The 17340-nt window shown below is 47.2% G+C and overlaps 1 protein-coding gene across 12 annotated transcripts in view; it reads right to left on the reverse strand.

The window, feature by feature from the left end:
• The window catches only part of THSD4 (thrombospondin type 1 domain containing 4), a 369711-nt gene that overhangs the window by 345668 nt on the left and 6703 nt on the right, over positions 1-17340 (reverse strand). The window contains exon 1 of one of the 12 annotated variants that reach the window (XM_035131285.2): positions 12097-16898. The exons of the other annotated variants lie outside the window; for them this stretch is intronic. The gene's annotated coding sequence lies outside the window, so the exon portion shown is untranslated. Of the gene's footprint in view, positions 1-12096; positions 16899-17340 lie in introns of those variants that run through there. 12 annotated transcript variants of the gene reach the window in all.

The following is a 17340-nucleotide window of genomic DNA, read 5'->3' on the forward strand; positions in this document are numbered from 1 at the left end:
GAATAGATAAGGATGTCATCTAGGAAGACCAAGCAGTTCTTGAAAAGGAGGGACCCGAGGACGTGGTGCATGAAGGCCTGGAAGCATGCTGAGCCCCCTTGCAACCCGAAGGGCATCACCAGATATTCAAAAGAGCCCAGAGGCGTGAACATCGTGGTTTTCCATTCATCGCCTTCCCGGATCCTGATCAAGTTGTACGCCCCCCTCAGGTCTAGCTTGGTGAAAATCTTACCCCTGCGTGCCGCTGTCAGGAGATCATCCACTCTGGGCATGGGGAAAGCCACTGGCTCTGTCACTGAATTCAGCCGTCTAAAATCCACCACAAGACGGCGCTGTTGCGTGTCTTTCTTGTCCACCCAGAAGACCGGGCTGCCCCCTGCTGCCTTGCTTTCTCTGATGAACCCCCGCTTGAGGTTCTTGTCGATGAAAGCGCGCAGATCCTCCAGTTCCTGGTCTGACATGGCGTACAGCTTGGCTGGGGGTATAGTTGCCCCTGGCACCAGGTTGATCTGGCAGTCAAAAGGCCTGTGCGGGGGTAGGTGGTCGGACTCCGCTTCGCTGAAGACCTCCTGCAGGTCCCAGTACGGCTTGGGTATCGCCTCACCCCCTTTGACGTGCATGGTGGCCACCGTGGCTATCGGAGGCCCCTCCCCTGGTTGGTGCTGCATGCAATGTTCCAGGCAAAAGTCCGATCCAAAAGTGATGCATCTCTGGTGCCAACTGATGGAGGGGTCGTGGCGCGCCAGCCAGCTCATGCCCAAGACGATGGGGGGGTCTGAGATGGTGGTGACGTTGAATGCCAGTGTCTCTGAGTGCCTTCCCACCGTCATTCTCATGGGGGGGGGTTGATGAGTGATGGCCCCTCCCAGCAACTCTCTGCCGTCAATGGTTGCCACGTGCAGAGGAAAATCCAGCTGCAGAAGCTGGATCTGGTGCTCTTCTGCAAAGGTTCTCGAGAAGAAGTTGGCTGAGGCACCACTGTCAATTAGGGCGAGGACCGTCAATGGATAGCCATTTGGGAGCGTTAGCGTGACTTCTAGAACCACTCCTGCTCTGGGAGGGGTGGGCTGGCTCTGCTCCTCTCTGTGCGGGTGGGCGGGCTGGGGCTGTTGTCTGCTGACTGTGCCTGGCTGCTGCCCCTTGTTTCCTGCAGCCAGGCTTTCCCGTTTCCCTGCTGTGGTGCTGCGTCAGTGGGGGAGGGCACAACCGTTCCCGCCTTTCCTTGCCACTCCCTGCGATGTGGGCAGTCTCTGACGAGATGCTGGGGGGAGTTGCAGAGAAAGCAATTCCCGCCCCTTCCCTCCTTGCGTTTTGGCGCCGCTGGGGTTTGAAAAGCCCGCGCGCGCGCGCGCTATCAATCTGCATGGGTTCCTGGTCCTGGCTGGCCCCAGGCGTGGCTTGAAAGGGTTGTTGGGGGAGTGGCTTCTCCTGCGACCGTGGGAACCAAGCCCGCTTTGCGCGCGTTGCTTGCTTGTCGCTCCATCGGGATTCCTGTCTCACCTCCACCGCCAGAGCCGCTTTGCTCAGCTGATCCATACTACTGGGCTTTGGACCTCTCGAGAGCTCATCCTTCACCTCCTCATGCAAACCCAAGTAGAACGCCGCTTGCATTGGGGCTGACTCTAGTTCCCACCCCAGTCTGTGCACCAGCATGGTGAATTTCGCCCAATATGCGCGAACTGTCATATTTCCTTGGCTTAAATTATGAAGTTCCTCCTTAGTCTGGTCCATATGACTATCGGACGAATACATCGTTTTCAAACCTTCTAGAAATAGTTTGACATTCTTCATGCAAGGATTCTTTGTTGCGATTAACGGTCTTAGCCACTCCCTGGCTGCCCCGGTAAGGTGCTCCACAATAAACGCTACCCTGTGCTCATCATCAGGGAAGTCATCATGGTGCAGCTCAAGAGCATACACAATCTCAGTCTCAAAGCCATGATATTCCCTCGGGTCTCCATTGAACTTGCTTACTAGGGTCCCGGCTCTCCTTCCTGGCAGCACTTGGACTTGGGGTGCCCCTCCCGCCTTGTTTTTCTCTGCATCCAGCTTGTTTTGGAGGTCTACCGCCACCGCCCTTAATTGCTGCTCTCTTTCCTGGAGCGCTCTCACCTGTTCCGCAAGTTGTAGCCGGTCGTCCTGGACCTTCTTGGTTTCTTCTTTAGCTGCCTTTAATTCCCCCTGCGCCTGCTGCGCCAGCTGCTGCAGGTCTTGCTGGGCTTTCTCCGCGATCTGCCGCCATTTCTCCGCCTCTGACACACTCATCCCGGCAACTCCAAAGTAGCCCAAAAAAAAGATTCGGAGGTTGCTGTCACAGTGGGCGGAGCAGGCTACTTCAGAGTAACGACGCTACGCAGCTCTGCATTTTATTCTTTTATTGGTGCTGCGTATTTACAGTGCTGAAGTCATTGCTATTTACACGGAACGATGGGGTCATTACGTTGCAGAACCTCCGAATGGCTTTTGGCGCGTCTTTCCCCAACACAAAAGCCTTGGCAGACCCATCCTCTTTCCCCTCCTCTTTCTCCGTAATTCCGGAGTTGGGGGGATGGGTCTCCCCCCCTTATTTGCCCCTTCCTGTCCCACCTGGGACCCTGGCTCCGCTACCTTGCCTGAGCCTCGGACACGACTTCCTGCTTCCTCACTGGAATCGGAGCTCCCTCTGCTTTCCCCTGTGCTCGGGGATGGGCTTGAACTCAGGAGGGGAGGGACTTCGCGATATCCCCTGTCCCTCACAAGCATCAACACAGGCGCACCATGAATCATACTTGATGCAGTCATGGTGGCTTTTTCCACCTGCCTGGCTCACCCTCCAGCCCAAGGAGCCTTCACAAATGAGGCACTTTAAGGGGTATTTTTATCTGATATACTAGCAAACTGTAGGCATGGTTAAATGGGTAATTGTTGGTTTGTTAGTGTTGTGGTGCACTGATATTATATGTCTTCTTAAGTATTGTTTTTTATTAAGTCCTACAAAGATTCCCTTTAAAATTAATAAAGATGAAAACAGATAAACGTATTCTCCGCCAATTAGTTCCATCATTATTGAGAATAAAAGTTCTATAGAATCTTAGATGAGCCAGATGTTGGCATATACTGGTGGCTCTCTATATTTGTATAAGAAATAAAACCATGCCACCTAGCTAAAAAAGATCCCCTGAGCTCTACGCTTTGCAAACTTTTAGTTCTTATGTATTGTCATTGTATTACAGCGCTGAGACTTTGATTTTTCTGTGAACTGCTTTGAGCACAAATTTACTGTGGAAAATATATTATGCAAACTACCAGTGACAATGAGCTCATTTGTGCTCTCACCACAACACAACTGTCCCAGCCATGGACTCCTCCCTGCAAGCAACGGCAGCTGTGGCCAAGCTCTTACAGGTGCCCCCCAAAGTGGGGCTGGCTGGCTGCAGCAAGGAAGGTCCGGGGGGGGCAGCCTACATGAACAGCAATAGCCGGAAGACTGCTACCTGCCCACCTCCAGTTCCAGTTCTCATGGGGAATCAGTCAAGCAAGAGGGAGGGTGGGATTCTGGGGTCTAACAATCAAATCCATCTTGGTTTCAAGGCTGAAAATCCTTTGGGGCATTTGCCCCAAGAATGGCTCATTTCAAGGCCTACTGCCATGCTAGCTCCATGCTCATATGCAAGCATGGGAGGAGACTCCGTAGTGGACAGACCCCTCCACTCCTCCCTACCCCTTCCAGCCAGCAAATCTGGGGCTTAGAGTTGCACTGCTAATTCTCAAAGTTTGCTACCAATCAACCAGCCAAAGCTTGAGTCCAATTATCTACCAATTAAAACCAATCAAAGCTTGCAAACTTGAAATATGCCCAAATGCACTAATCTGTAACTACTTCCAAAGATTGCATAGAGGCATGTAGAAAAAACCAAAATGCAGCACTTCCTCCTGTTCTGCTTGCTTGGAACATCTGAAGCTGAGCGATCCCACCCTTCACCACCATGAACTTTTCAGGAACCAGAGAGTGCCAACAGCAACATGATGGTATCCCAAAGCAAATTGCCATTCTCAGAGGATTTGTGGTTCAGCTGCAGTATTAATATTCTGGATGGAACCAAAGCCTAGCTTGCTAGCTTCTCTTAAAAGTTTATGATCCATCTTATTAGCAAGACCTTAGGAAACAATAAATACTTCCACGCGGCTAATTGCAAGCATGTGTACACAGAGATTAAAGTACAGTGCCTGTCAGGGTGATGTAGGGCCAACCCAAAACCCAGTGAAAAATTATGTTGCCATGGTCAAAGGTACTTCCGTACAGGACCATGGAAAAAAAGTGTGGCAGGAAACATTATTCCACAACCTCACCCTGTTAATGACAACCACTGTCTGAGATGTGACGAGGAGCTACCTTTTTCTGTTTCTAAAGCAAATGTTTTGCATCTATCAGGCTATACTAAAGCTTCCACTCCCTTTCCTGAAAGCAGAATACCATGAACATTTTTAGTGGCAGCTTCATTCTGAGAAAGGGGAAGACTGACTCTTAGGTTGCAGCCCTTCAAGCACAGCCTTGTTTGGCATGGGTTGAACGCTGCTATCAAGTGACAAAAGTGAAGCATCTAACTTCCAAGGTGGTCTTCCTCTGGTTTAAGAACATTAGAGGAGCCTGCTGGATCAGGCCAGTGACCAATCCAGTCCAGCATCCTGTTCTCACAAGGGCCAACCAGATGCCTGCGAGGAACCTGCAAACAGGAACTGAGCACAAAGCAATCTCTCCCGTGGTTTCCACACACTGGTAGGGAAGCAGTGCTGTCTTGATCTACATGCAAAAGGTACAGGTCTGCTGGAAGTGTACCACTTCAACATGCAAGTGCAGGAATCATATGACCAAATGCTCTCAAACAGCAAAAAATCCCCTGGTTGTGGAAAGCAAGCATGTCAGGGACCAGGGCACATACTCAGGACATTTCTGGTGCTCGTGGTTGTTACATGTGCCTCCGTTAATCACACATCCATTTGTGTTGCTCTATAATATTGTTGCCACATTATACTCCTGACACTCAGTTGTTTTGTTTTTAAAATAAAGGGTGAGGGAATCCCAGGTTTTGCTGAGATTTTGCTTCCTGCTTTTCTGCACCAGGCACCTTCAGTATACAGTATAGCAATTCTTTGCCCTGGCTCTTGACAGTTGAGGGTGCATTTTGGGGTGTGACTGTAAGCTGCTTTAAGATGTGTTTAATACTGTGTTTTTATGTTGTAATCCACCCTGGGACCTTAGGGTGAAGGGGCAGGTAAATAATAATCCTGACGTTTTGGACTACAGTTCCCATCAGCCCTGGTCAATGTGAGTTGTAGTCCCAAACATAAGGAGGGCACCAGAGTGGTGAAGGCTGGTCTCTGAATTGTAACTCCTCACCCTTGGTAAAATGGCTCCCCTCATACATTCAGCTGCGTCAGGTCAACCACGCCAATGAATGCAACATATATTGCGTTCCTTTTAAAAGAGCTTATACCATATGATCTTATTAAAACATCTGGTCACGCACACAACTGCTAGCAGATTTACTGGCATGGTGAAAAGGCTGGGTGAGTCATTTTCAAGCAGAGAATCGTTTTGATACATTTGTGGCAACATTATCTCACAAAAGGTATCCCTGCTCTTGATGTGCTTCCAGTGAAGGCAAGAAGGATGGAAGAGATTATCCCGCAATTCCCAGAAACAAAGCCTCAATGAGTTTGACCTGGTGCTTCATACCCTCCAGGTGTCCCAATTCTCCAGGGACCGTCTCAGAATTACAAAAGCTACTCTGGCTTCTAATCTGATCCTGGAATGTCCCTAGTTCCCCCACCAGTGCTGCGGCCACCAAGCTCAGAGTTAGGGTGCCATACGTCCAGATTTTCCCAGACATTACCAGGATTTGATATCCAGGGAGAATTTCCCTCCCCCCCCCAACCCACCTTGCAGGGTTGCTGTGAAGATAAAAGGTTAGGGCAGAATCTGCATGCAGTGCTATGAATGGGCCCCTGTAGGGCCATTCCCTTGACTTTCAGTGGGGCTACTTTGAAGGTGACTCGGAAACTGCAACTAATCCAGAATGCGGCAGCTAGACTGCTGACTGGGAGCGGCCACCGAAAGACCTACATTGGCTCCCAGGAAGTTTCCAAGCACAATTCAAAGTGTTGATGCTGACCTTTAAAGCCCTACCGTGTTTCTCATATTATAAGACATGTCTTATATTTATTTTTTCCTCAAAAAAACACACTATGGCTTATTTTCAAGGGATGTCTTATTTTTTTCCTCCTCCTCCTGCCGCGGCTGCCATTGCTGCTGCGCCTATCATTATGTCTTATTTTCGGGGTATGGCTTATATTCCTTGAATGCTTAAAAATCCTGCTATGGCTTATTTTATGGGTATGTCTTAAAATATGAGAAACAGGGTAAATGGCCTCGGCCCAGGATATCTGAAGGAGCGTCTCCACCCCCGTTGTTCAGCCTGGGCACTGAGGTCCAGCGCCGAGGGCCTTCTGGCGGTTCCCTCCCTGGGAGAAGTGAGGTTACAGGGAACCAGGCAAAGGGCCTTCTTGGTAGTGGTGCCCGCCCTGTGGAACGCCCTCCCATCAGATGCCAAGGAGATAAATAACTATACAACTTTTAGAAGACATCGGAAGGCAGCCCTGTATCGGGAGGATTTTAACACTTGATATTTTATGTTTTTAGATATGCTGTAAGCCGCCCAGAGTGGCAGCATATATTATTATTATCCCTGCCTCTAATTTTAGACTCCTTGGGCCAGACACCTGCCTTCCTGTACTCTCCAAGGCAGGAGTAGCCAATGTGGTACCCCCCCCTCGATGTTGCTGGGCTACAATTACCAGGGCCCTTTTTCTAGAAAAAGAAGTGGGGTGCTCAGCATTTGTGGACAATCTCCCTTCAGCCTCAGCTGCATCTCCAGTTGACAATACCAGCAGTGGACTGCACCGCAGGCTTGTCGTTAAGCCATTAGTTCTTAGCTACTACTCCCTAATCTGCAGCATGGGCATGATAACTGTATTATATATTCATCAGCATAACCATTTTAATGCTTAAAAATGTGTTGCTTAAAACAAATACATTTTACAAAAACAAGACCTGAGTTAGAAACAACATGAACAGCAACTCAGGCATCTGTTCCAATCACAACTTTTTTCCCAACCACGCTGTTTCCCAATCACAACTACACTGAAATCCTGGATTCCCCTCTGCCGTTGCTTTCCTCTCCAACAGAAGAGTCTGGGTGGAAGTGGGGAATTGCCAGCAAAAGAATCCAGGAAGCTCCATCTCTAAACCATGCAATCATCACTCTATTTTTTTTTTTAATATAACGTCTATGCTAGTGTGTGCTTTCCTCGCCTGCTTGCCTGCCTGCCTTGGGCCTGTTGAGTAATGCTCTAGGCTTTGTCCATTTGCTCCCTGCCCCCTTGCCCGCTCAGAATTGACAGAACGGATGGATCAATTTTCCAGGCAGCAAGCTCAGCCCAGGGAATTGATTTGCTCCCTGAGAAGCCATCCCCAGAGCTTTCCCTGGCAAAAAAGAGGTGCCACTACAAAGTACTGGCATGTACCAGCTAAAAGAAACACCCACACTACTTCTTCTTATTATTATTCTCATTACAGTATTATCATTGTATTATTATTATTATTGTATTATTATTATTATTATTATTATTATTATTATTATTTACCAATTACAATTCCCATCATTTCTGCCCATTTGCCGTGCTGGATAGAGGAGATAGGTATTGTAGTCCAACACATCCTGAGAGCGCCGTGTTGGCCGGTGCTTTTCTAGGGCAGCATGCACCCTGGTGGCACTGGTCATTCCGTAGTATGCTCTTCACATTCAGAAGCAAAGCTCTAAGAATGATGCCACATGCAGGATTTATTACTCACTTTCAAGTCACTACTAATTAGATGTCTCTGAGACCAGAAGAACCCAAAGGGGCTTCCGGTCCAGCGCCAGCGCCGATCGGCGGGGTCTTTGTCTCGCTCCGAGACAGCCCGTCTTTGCTAGAGGAGGGAGGGCAGCGAAAGCAACGCTGCATCCCATAGAACCCCGGGTCGGGCGTCCCGGGGGCAAAACTGCTCGGCAGAGCCCAAAACCGGACTCCCCAACCGTCCGGCTGCCCTAGTAAGAGCGCCGGAGTGAGAAGGGTCGAAGTCGCGGGGGGCATTTTGAGCACCATCGTCGCTCTAGCCGGGAGAAGCTCCGAGCCGGAGGCGGAGAGCGCTGGATTCTTCCAAAAGAAAGAATTAGAAATTAAGACTGTAAGTAGTTCTCAAATTTGGATTGGATTTTGAATATTAATCTGGACTAATTTGGATTTGGGAGAGAGGGAAATAAAACGGAAGCCACCCCCTCCCACCGGTAGCTAAGGAACAGTAAAATAAATACCCGAAGCCACGAACTGAATGTTTAAAAGGTTTCCTCAAAAGACATAAAAAGTTCTCCCCTGGATGCAGGGTAAAAGGGGAGAAGGACGATTCTCTGCAGAATGATGAAAAAGAAAGAGGAAAACCTTTTGTTTCCCCGGGAGCCGGCAGCCCAGACAACCCAGCGAGCTGACGAGGATTTATAAATGAGTTTTACTTTATTTAGACTCTCAAGAAGCTAGGAGTATATGCTTTTGAAATGTTTGAATTGTGAAATGTTGGTTTGGACCTTTGTGAATCTGGAATTGGAAAATGCAACTACTTTGCTGAGACTGGGAAAATAAGCAGTGACCATTTTCCACCCCACACGATAAGCAGTGACCTTGACAAGACGGAACTATGTCAACAAAAAGTTACTCGCCTGAGTTCCAGCGGATTGTTTTGACAGCCATGTGGGAACTAAAAATAGGACTATGCCGAGATGAGATTCAACAGCAAGAACTAAAGCAGCAATTTCAGATGGTGATTGCTGAATATGATTTTTCAGATGATGAGGATATTGAAATGGAAATGGAGGAGGAAGATAGCGACAATGATAGCGATAGCAATTTGGATGATCTGGTCAATGAGGTGGACTCTGACGTGGAGCATGAAGAGAACAACGATGATGACTGGGACAATACAACACAAAATGAAGCACACCACAAGGAAAAAGTTGATATTGCTTTACAAAAAGAGAAGCGGAGTACCCCTCCTTTGAGGAGGGAACGACAGGAACCAATGGAATTACAGATTTCCCACAAGGAGAAGGACATGAATAACTTAAGAAGGGGAGAAATTCAGGGGGGCCCCATGGATATCTGGGGGACAAAACATTGGAAAAAGGGGGTGGGATGAAGGAAAAATGGGAGTGTAATTATTAGGACGGATTATCAAGAGCAAATTAGGATTGTTGATTACGGAACTTGCTGGATTGGAGGGAGGTAGTCGGAATTTGGGGAAGAAAGGTTATATTGGGATTTTTTAGAGTGTAAGAGTTAATTATGGGAAAAGTTAAAATAAAAGAAGTTTAGGGATTTAAAATTTTAAGAAGTCTATTGAGGGGGGAAAAATTAGGCAAGGGAAGAAAAATTGGATAATGAATTATAAGGATTAAGAGATTCAGTGAAAATGGTATTAGCTAAGTTTAAAAATTTTATGAAGAGGAAAAGTAAGTTGTTTATAGATATGGAAACTGTTAAAGAGGATAGTAAAGGGATGAAAACTGGGAAAGGGGGGAGGTAGGGGAAGCCCACAAAATATGGTTTATCAATGTAAATTTGAAAAAGATTGTTTTTATTATTGTCTTTTGTCTTTTTTCTTTTTTATTATTCTTTTTTTGAAATTTTCTTTTTCTTTTTTCTTTTAGTGTAGCTTTTTTCTTTTTGGATTGCTGGGTGGTTGTCTCTCTGCTTTCTGCTCCTGGAGCTCTCTGGTGGCAGGGGGGGACTCTGGGGGGGTGGGGGAGGGGGGGACATAAACTCATCTACAAAATGGAACATCTTCAACTGCCTGCCTGCATGGGATACTCCTGTGGCAGGGGAGGGCCCATGGGAGGGGGGGGTGGAAAGAAGGTGGAAAATTTGTCTATGAAAGTGTTTCTTTTATATATGTTTCTTTTTGTAATCTGTAAAATCAATAAAAATTATATTAAAAAAAAAAACAGAAGAACCCAAAGGTTCTCACTTTGCTCAGAAACCAAATCACAGAGAGAGAGAACCCAGGGAGCTGTACAAAGCAATGGAGCTAAAGCCAACAGAAACATTAACTCAATGCAGATGTGCCAGCGTTGATGACATCCCTCATTCAACATGCACCACAGGCAGACAGACAGCAAATCCTACAGCCCAAAATTGTGCTTCTAAGCGCTAACCTGACAAAGACTGGCTCTCTCATAGAATCATAGAGTTGGAAGAGACCACAAGGGCCATCCAGTCCAACCCCCTGCCAAGCAGGAAACACCATCAAAGCATTCTTGACATATGGCTGTCAAGCCTCTGCTTAAAGACCTCCAAAGAAGGAGACTCCATCGTACTCCTTGGCAGCAAATTCCACTGTCGAACAGCTCTTACTGTCAGGAAGTTCTTCCTAATGTTTAGGTGGAATCTTCTTTCTTGTAGTTTGAATCCATTGCTCCGTGTCCGCTTCTCTGGAGCAGCAGACAACAACCTTTCTCCTCTGAACGTGGCCGAGGTGGAAGGGAAGCGTGTATAAAAATGCAAAAAGTAATCTGTCAAGGGACAGTTTTATTCACACGTGTGTTCAGGAATCATTATTTGCTCCATTACAGGGAGCTGCTTTATACCAAGTCAGACCAGTGGTCCACATATTGCTAAAACTGCCTGGGCCTCACCTGGTTCAAGCACAGCTGATCAGACTTTGAGGCCTGTGCACAGCATCCATGCCTTTCAGGGATTTCCCCGCTTCCCCTAATCCAATGCCACCAAGCTGCGATTCTTCAAGTGTTGTTTATCAGCAACTAGCGCAGAGGGCCCAGTGCTGCCCAGGAATTTGTAGAAACCCAAAAATTCTGTGTTTTTAACTGCACCATGCTATTTGTGAGTTTGCACCCATCGTGCCAAAAAAAGCAGGCGACCAAAAGTCACATTCGGGTCCACCATCTTGCTTCAGAATGGCACCCAGCACCCAAACATAAATAGCAACTGCTGCCCCCACCTCGGGAACCCTTGTGCCATATTCGGCAACGACACCTTGAAAGGCAGCCAAATCTATAGAGAACAGGTTGTCAAAACCACATTCTGAAACATATAGTAGTAGATATTGGTACCCTACATTGGTTTTCAAACTGGATGGGTGTTTAGAAACCATAAACATGCACATAAAGTTACACACAAGCACTTGCCTGCAATAAATTAAATTAAATAATTCCTGCCCCAGAGAGTGGGAGGCACGATCCTGCTTGGCTGACATTTCTCAGCTGTCATTAGATTTGGCCTATCAGCCAAAACCCCTGGGGAAGGCAAGACAATTGCCTGGATTGCCTTCACAAAAATAAAGGCAGAGATGAGATATTTGAGGAAACTGCTTTCTAAATGGTTGCTATGTCATATTTTAGCAGTTTGCTTAATGATAGAACAATGCAAGGTTTTTCGCCAATGCTGCAATAGTATTTGTAACATACATACACACATACACAGGGTTCTGGTCAGTGGAGGCTGGTCCATGAGGGCAAATGGGAAGCTGCTCCGCCAACTTTAGCCTGTCCTAAACCAGCCAGCCAGCCAGCCCCACCCACTTGCTTTATTCATACCCAGTTCACCGGGGGCCCAGGCAAGCAGCTTCTGCCTCTTCTTTAGTCTTGCTGTTGTGCCACACAGAACCCAGCAGGCAGGGATGCCAACTTGAATACAGTATAATATTGGGAGGAAGGTAAGCCCTGCCCCCACATAATCGATGACGAGGCGCAGGGCATGCACGCTATATGAATGGCAATGCCTGACAACTTTGGGGGACCCAGCCCACGCTAATATTTTATTGGGGGACAAGGGACTTCAGCCCCTAGCAGTTGGCTCCTGTGCCAGCAGGGAAGAGGATGGGGGCAAACTGGAATTAGTTGCCTGGTCCTGCCATTGGCTCTAGTGCCGCCTGCTGCCTTCCACGCACAGTCCCAAGGGAGTAGCCTCTACTAGCGCTGGTTCCGCAGGTAGGGGTTACAGCCAAATTACCTGCTTTTCAAAATCTGGTTCCCCAAGCACTTCAGAACAGTTTGCTGAAAATCTGTAGCTATTGGTTTGCGTAGTCCAGAAGTCCTTCCTATGGTCCAACTCTCATCTCCCTGCCCATTAGCCACAGTGGGCTTCTTGGAGTTCAGAATCTGGCAAGGCTTTGAGGGCCACAAGCTCCCATCCCTGGTCTATGCTGGCTAGCAGTAGCTCCCCAGAATCTCAGGCAGAGAGATGTCTTTCAGCACCTGAAACGGAAGAGAGCAGGAACCAAAGAATTTGAGAGGTCCTGAAAACTTGGGAGGGGGCTATAGCTCCATGGTAGGGCACATGTTTTGCCTAGAGAAAGCCCCAAGTTTGATATACTTTGATCCTCCATGAATTTGCCCAATCCTCTTTGAAAGCCATCCAAGGTGGAGGGCATGACTGCCTCCTGTGGCAGTGAGTTCCATAGCTTAACTGTGCTGTGTGAAGTAAGGTAAAGGTAAAGGACCCCTGACAGTTAAGTCCAGTCGCTGCTGCTGTGGCTAAATAGAATCTATATATATATAAATGTAGGCATTGCGCACGCGGATGAAACAGCCTTTCTCCATAACCGCTGAACCAAATTGAAACCAATTTGGGCAGAACGTACCTTGCCCATCAGGGAGGGATCTGGCATTTTAAAAATTATCAAAAAACCACACCTTTCACACCTAAAATAATGATTAAATACAAAAAGTGGCGCCCAAATTAGACATCACCACCAGAAGCTCTCAAGACTCCAGCAGCATCCAATAGAAAGGCAGATCACACTCTGCTGCCTCCAAAGCTGCGCTGCCAGATGACATCACAAAACTCCACAGCAACCAACAGTCCTTTTGCAGTAGGGCCTTTCACAACGGGGGGGGGGCACAGGGATGAGGCACAACAAAGGGAGGGGGGACACATAGCCATGGGGGGAAGCGAGGATTCTGAGTCAGCCAAAGCAGTGGGGGGTGGGTTGGTACAGGGAAAACTGAGTAGGCCGACTGCCAAAACGGCCATTCCACCTCCAAAGCCCAAGCCCAAAGCCTCTCCCGGCAGCTGCATTAATAAACACCTGGCAGCATTAGGCAGTCGTTCATCATTTCTCCTAACACGCACTTGGGGGCACGGCGAGGGTTTTTTGCTTTTTAATTTAGTGGGCGTTGTGTCACATGCGAGGCTACGGCGGCCATTTTAAGTAAGGGCAGTTGTGCCCCTTTTAATCTAGGCTTTATACTATGATTGCCAGCCTCTGTGTCTTTAAAAAAAACAACCACCATGCACTTTCTCTCCCCAGTTTAAGTCCTTGGATATTTGCAGTGGCCAATCCCCCACCCTATTTGCAATCCCCTACCTTCCCCTCGCCATTTCCTAGGTTTTTTATGAAACCGAACAGCTCGGGCGCTTCGGAACGCGCCTTCTGTTGCTACGGGGCTGTGGGGCTTCGCTATTTGATCCCCCCCCCGGTTGGGATTTTTAAAGTAGCTCTCTCGGCCCGGGGTGCATCATCACCCCCGATTCTTTTCTTTGACCAAACAGACCTCTCCCCACCTTCCTCAACACCAAATACAACTCAATTATACCCACAATAAAAACCATAAAAATAAAAAAGTTACAAACAACACATTAAAAAAACAAAATACATCCCATCCTGCATTCCAAAAAATTACACCAAAAATTAAAAAACCAAAAAACAACCACCCACACCAAAATCATACACTACATGCCAAAATAAATGACAACCCCAAGTAGAGAAATAAAACATTGCAAACAGCACAATAAAAAAAACCAACACCACATCCTACATTCAAAATACCTACTCCAAAATTAGAAAATCGAAATAACAAAAAAAAACGCCCAAATCATACAAACCCACCAAAAGAAATTACAATCCCTAAAATAAAACTTAACAATAGTAACTTCTGCTTCTCATGTTCTTATTTCAAAAAAATTAATCTATATATATATTTAAATGTTCATGATGCATGCGCAGTAGCCAATGTATACAGGGGGGAGGGGACAGCACTCTCCGGGCACAATAGAGGGCTCAGACAAATGTAAATACTGGAAAATAGAACCCAGAAACTGACAGTTCCTTCTCCAAGGGTGGGGGCCCAAGTATGGAAATACAGGGGGGAGGGAGCAACACTCCCCGGGGACAACAGAGGGCTCATACAAAAGTGCATGATGGGAAACAGAACCCAGAAGTTGACAGTTCCTTCTCCAAGGGTGGGGGCCTTGGAGGTATGGGGAAACAGGAGAGAGGGGGCAAAACTTCCCGGAGACAACAGAGGGCTCAGACAGGGGGGTGGGGGAAGGAGGGGCTCGATAGCTCATGAATCAGGACAGGGTGGGGGCAGTCACAGGGATGAACCAGGGGTGGAGGGAGGAGGGGGCAGGATAAGTCATGTGTCTGGACAGAGTGGGGGGAATCACAGGGAAGAACTACAGCAACACGTGGCCAGGCCAGCTAGTAGAATCATAGAATCATAGAGTTGGATGAGACTACAAGGGCCATCCAGTCCAAGCAGGAAACACCACCAAAGCATTCCTGACATATGGCTGTCAAGCCTCTGCTTAAAGACCTCCAAAGGAGGAGACTCCACCACACTCATTGGCAGCAAATTCCACTGTTGAACAGCTCTTACTGTCAGGAAGTTCTTCCTAATGTCTAGGTGGAATCTTCTTTCTTGTAGTTTGAAGCCATTGCTCCGTGTCCACTTCTCTGGCGCAGCAGAAAACAATCTTCCTCCCTCCTCTATATGACATCCTTTTATATATTTGAACATGGCTATCATATCACCCCTGGCTATCATATCTCCAGATATGGCTATCATATCTCCAGGCTAAACATACCCAGCTCCCTAAGCCGTTCCCCATAAGACATTGTTTCCAGGCCTTTGACCATTCTGGTTGCCCTCCTCTGGACACGTTCCAGCTTGTCAGTATCCTTCTTGAACTGTGGTGCCCAGAACTGGACACAGTACTCCAGGTGAGGTCTGACCAGAGCAGAATACAGTGGTACTATTACTTTCCTTGATCTAGATGCTATACTCCTATTGATGCAGCCCAGAATTGCATTGGCTTTTTTAGCTGCTGCATCACACTGTTGACTCATGTCAAGTTTGTGGTCTACCAGGACTCCTAGATCCTTTTCACATGTACTGCTCTCAAGCCAGGTGTCTCCCATCCTATATTTGTGCCTTTCATTTTTTTTGCCCAAGTATAGTACCTTACATTTTTCCTTGTTATAATTCATCTTGTGTGATTCTGTCCTCTGGGGTATTAGCCACCCCTCCCAATTTGGTGTCATATGCAAACTTGCTCAGGGACTCAAGCCCATCATCCAAGTCATTGATAAAGATGTTGAATAAGAAATATTTGAATGAGAAAGCTACATTCTTTGTTTATTGCTGCATGAAAAATCCATATCTGGATTTTAGTCTTCAGAAGAGGACAATTAAATAATAATAATCTTTGTTTGGCAAAGGGATGCTTCTTGGCAATGAATAAAAAGCCCACTTTGGGCAAAGATTAATTTCCTGAAGCAGCAATGACTTCCAGGAGCATTTCTTATGGTTACCAAATTACGGTATACAGTGGTGCCTCGCTAGACGATTTTAATTCGTTCCACGGGTTTTTTCTTATAACGAAAAATTCATCTAGTGAATCCCATAGGAATGCATTGAATTTTTTTGATATTTTTTTTTTTGCCCATAGGAACGCATTAATTGAATTTCAATGCATTCCTATGGGAAACCGCGATTCACTAGGCGAATTTTTCGTAAAACGAATTCGTCTAGCGAGGCAACCTCCACTGGAAAAAACCTTTCGTTAAGTGGAAATTTCGTTAAGCAGGGCATTCGTTAAGCGAGGCACCACTGTACTCCATAACATGGTACAATCACAGGTAAAACAGAAAGAAAAAGGAAAAACACATGGACCTGAGCTGCTGGCATTCACACCTGGCGGTAATATGTAGCTCCATTGAATGATTTATAATCCTGGGGTGGGGGGTGGAGATACAAGCTGTCCTCAGAAATAAACACAGGGGATCTGAAACACAGCAGGGAGCAGATACCCTCATTGGAGGGGGGCTGTCTTTCTTAAAGAGCACACCTTTCCAAAAGCTACCTGCAATCCAACATCCTGCTTCCCTAAGAGGGTTAAGTGATTGCATGCTGTCCTGAATGCTGCCTTCACACAACAGCAAGATAAAAATGCAATTAAACAAAAGTAAGAAAACCTGCAAAAGGTGCACACAGAGTGCATTCATTCTGGTGCGATCTGTGGAGGAAGGAGGCAAGTCCTGCCAAATCTGTCCATGTGCATCTTTCAAGGCAGGCCACACATTTTCACTGGAGACACATTCCTTGGCCCCAAGGCATGGATCTTGCCAGAGTGCAAAAAATCTGGAGTAGTTAATGGTGTGTGCTCTTTTTAAAAATCAGACATTTTGCTTTCATGCGTCTGGAGCCAGCTTCCTCATTATCTCCTTCCATCATGAGAGACTTCAAACTTCAACTGTGGAGCAAAGCCAAGGGGAAGGCATGTTCACGCCCCCGCCCCCCACCCATCCCCAGTCATTTTAGACACACATATTTATCACTTGCTGTGACTAGGATACCTCCAATGGCTGGAGCCTGGGGGCAAAGGGGGGGAGTGATTCTGAAATGATCACTTGCAAGAGGAGAAGGTGGGGGATGCAGCCATAATTTGGGAGGTAAAGGGGAGTGTGCAGATAAAACAGGAAGCCTTTGAAGCAACAGCATGGAATCATATATACAGGGCGAGTCCTTTAAAAGAGGCCCCGGGATACAGAGTACACGTTCCACGGGGCCTCTTTTAAAAGACTCACCCTGTATATCGCTTTTGTGCAGGATCAGGGAGCTACACAACAGGTGTGCCACGCCAGAGCAACTCCTCTGGCCAAATGAGGACCTGATCCAACTGAAATTACACACCTTAAGGCAGCAATTCTCCAAGTAAATGCACACATATGAAGGGGAAATGCAATGGGCTTTCCGCATAAGGCTCCTTAGGCTGCAAATCACCTGGATTTCACGGGGAGAGTTAGGAACATGTTTGAAATCAAGAGAGTTCAGGGGCTGCGACCTGTTACACACAGACAACCTCCACTCTTTTTGGAAAGTGCTTCCCAATACAGTTCCGAGCCTGGAATCCCCTTTGCTCTGCTCAAGCGGTCGTCTGCCGTTCTCCCTAAATCCAACTCCCCCCCCA

The sequence above is a fragment of the Zootoca vivipara genome, chromosome 14 (genome assembly GCF_963506605.1).
Source record: "Zootoca vivipara chromosome 14, rZooViv1.1, whole genome shotgun sequence".
Classification (NCBI taxonomy): Eukaryota; Metazoa; Chordata; class Lepidosauria; order Squamata; family Lacertidae; genus Zootoca; species Zootoca vivipara.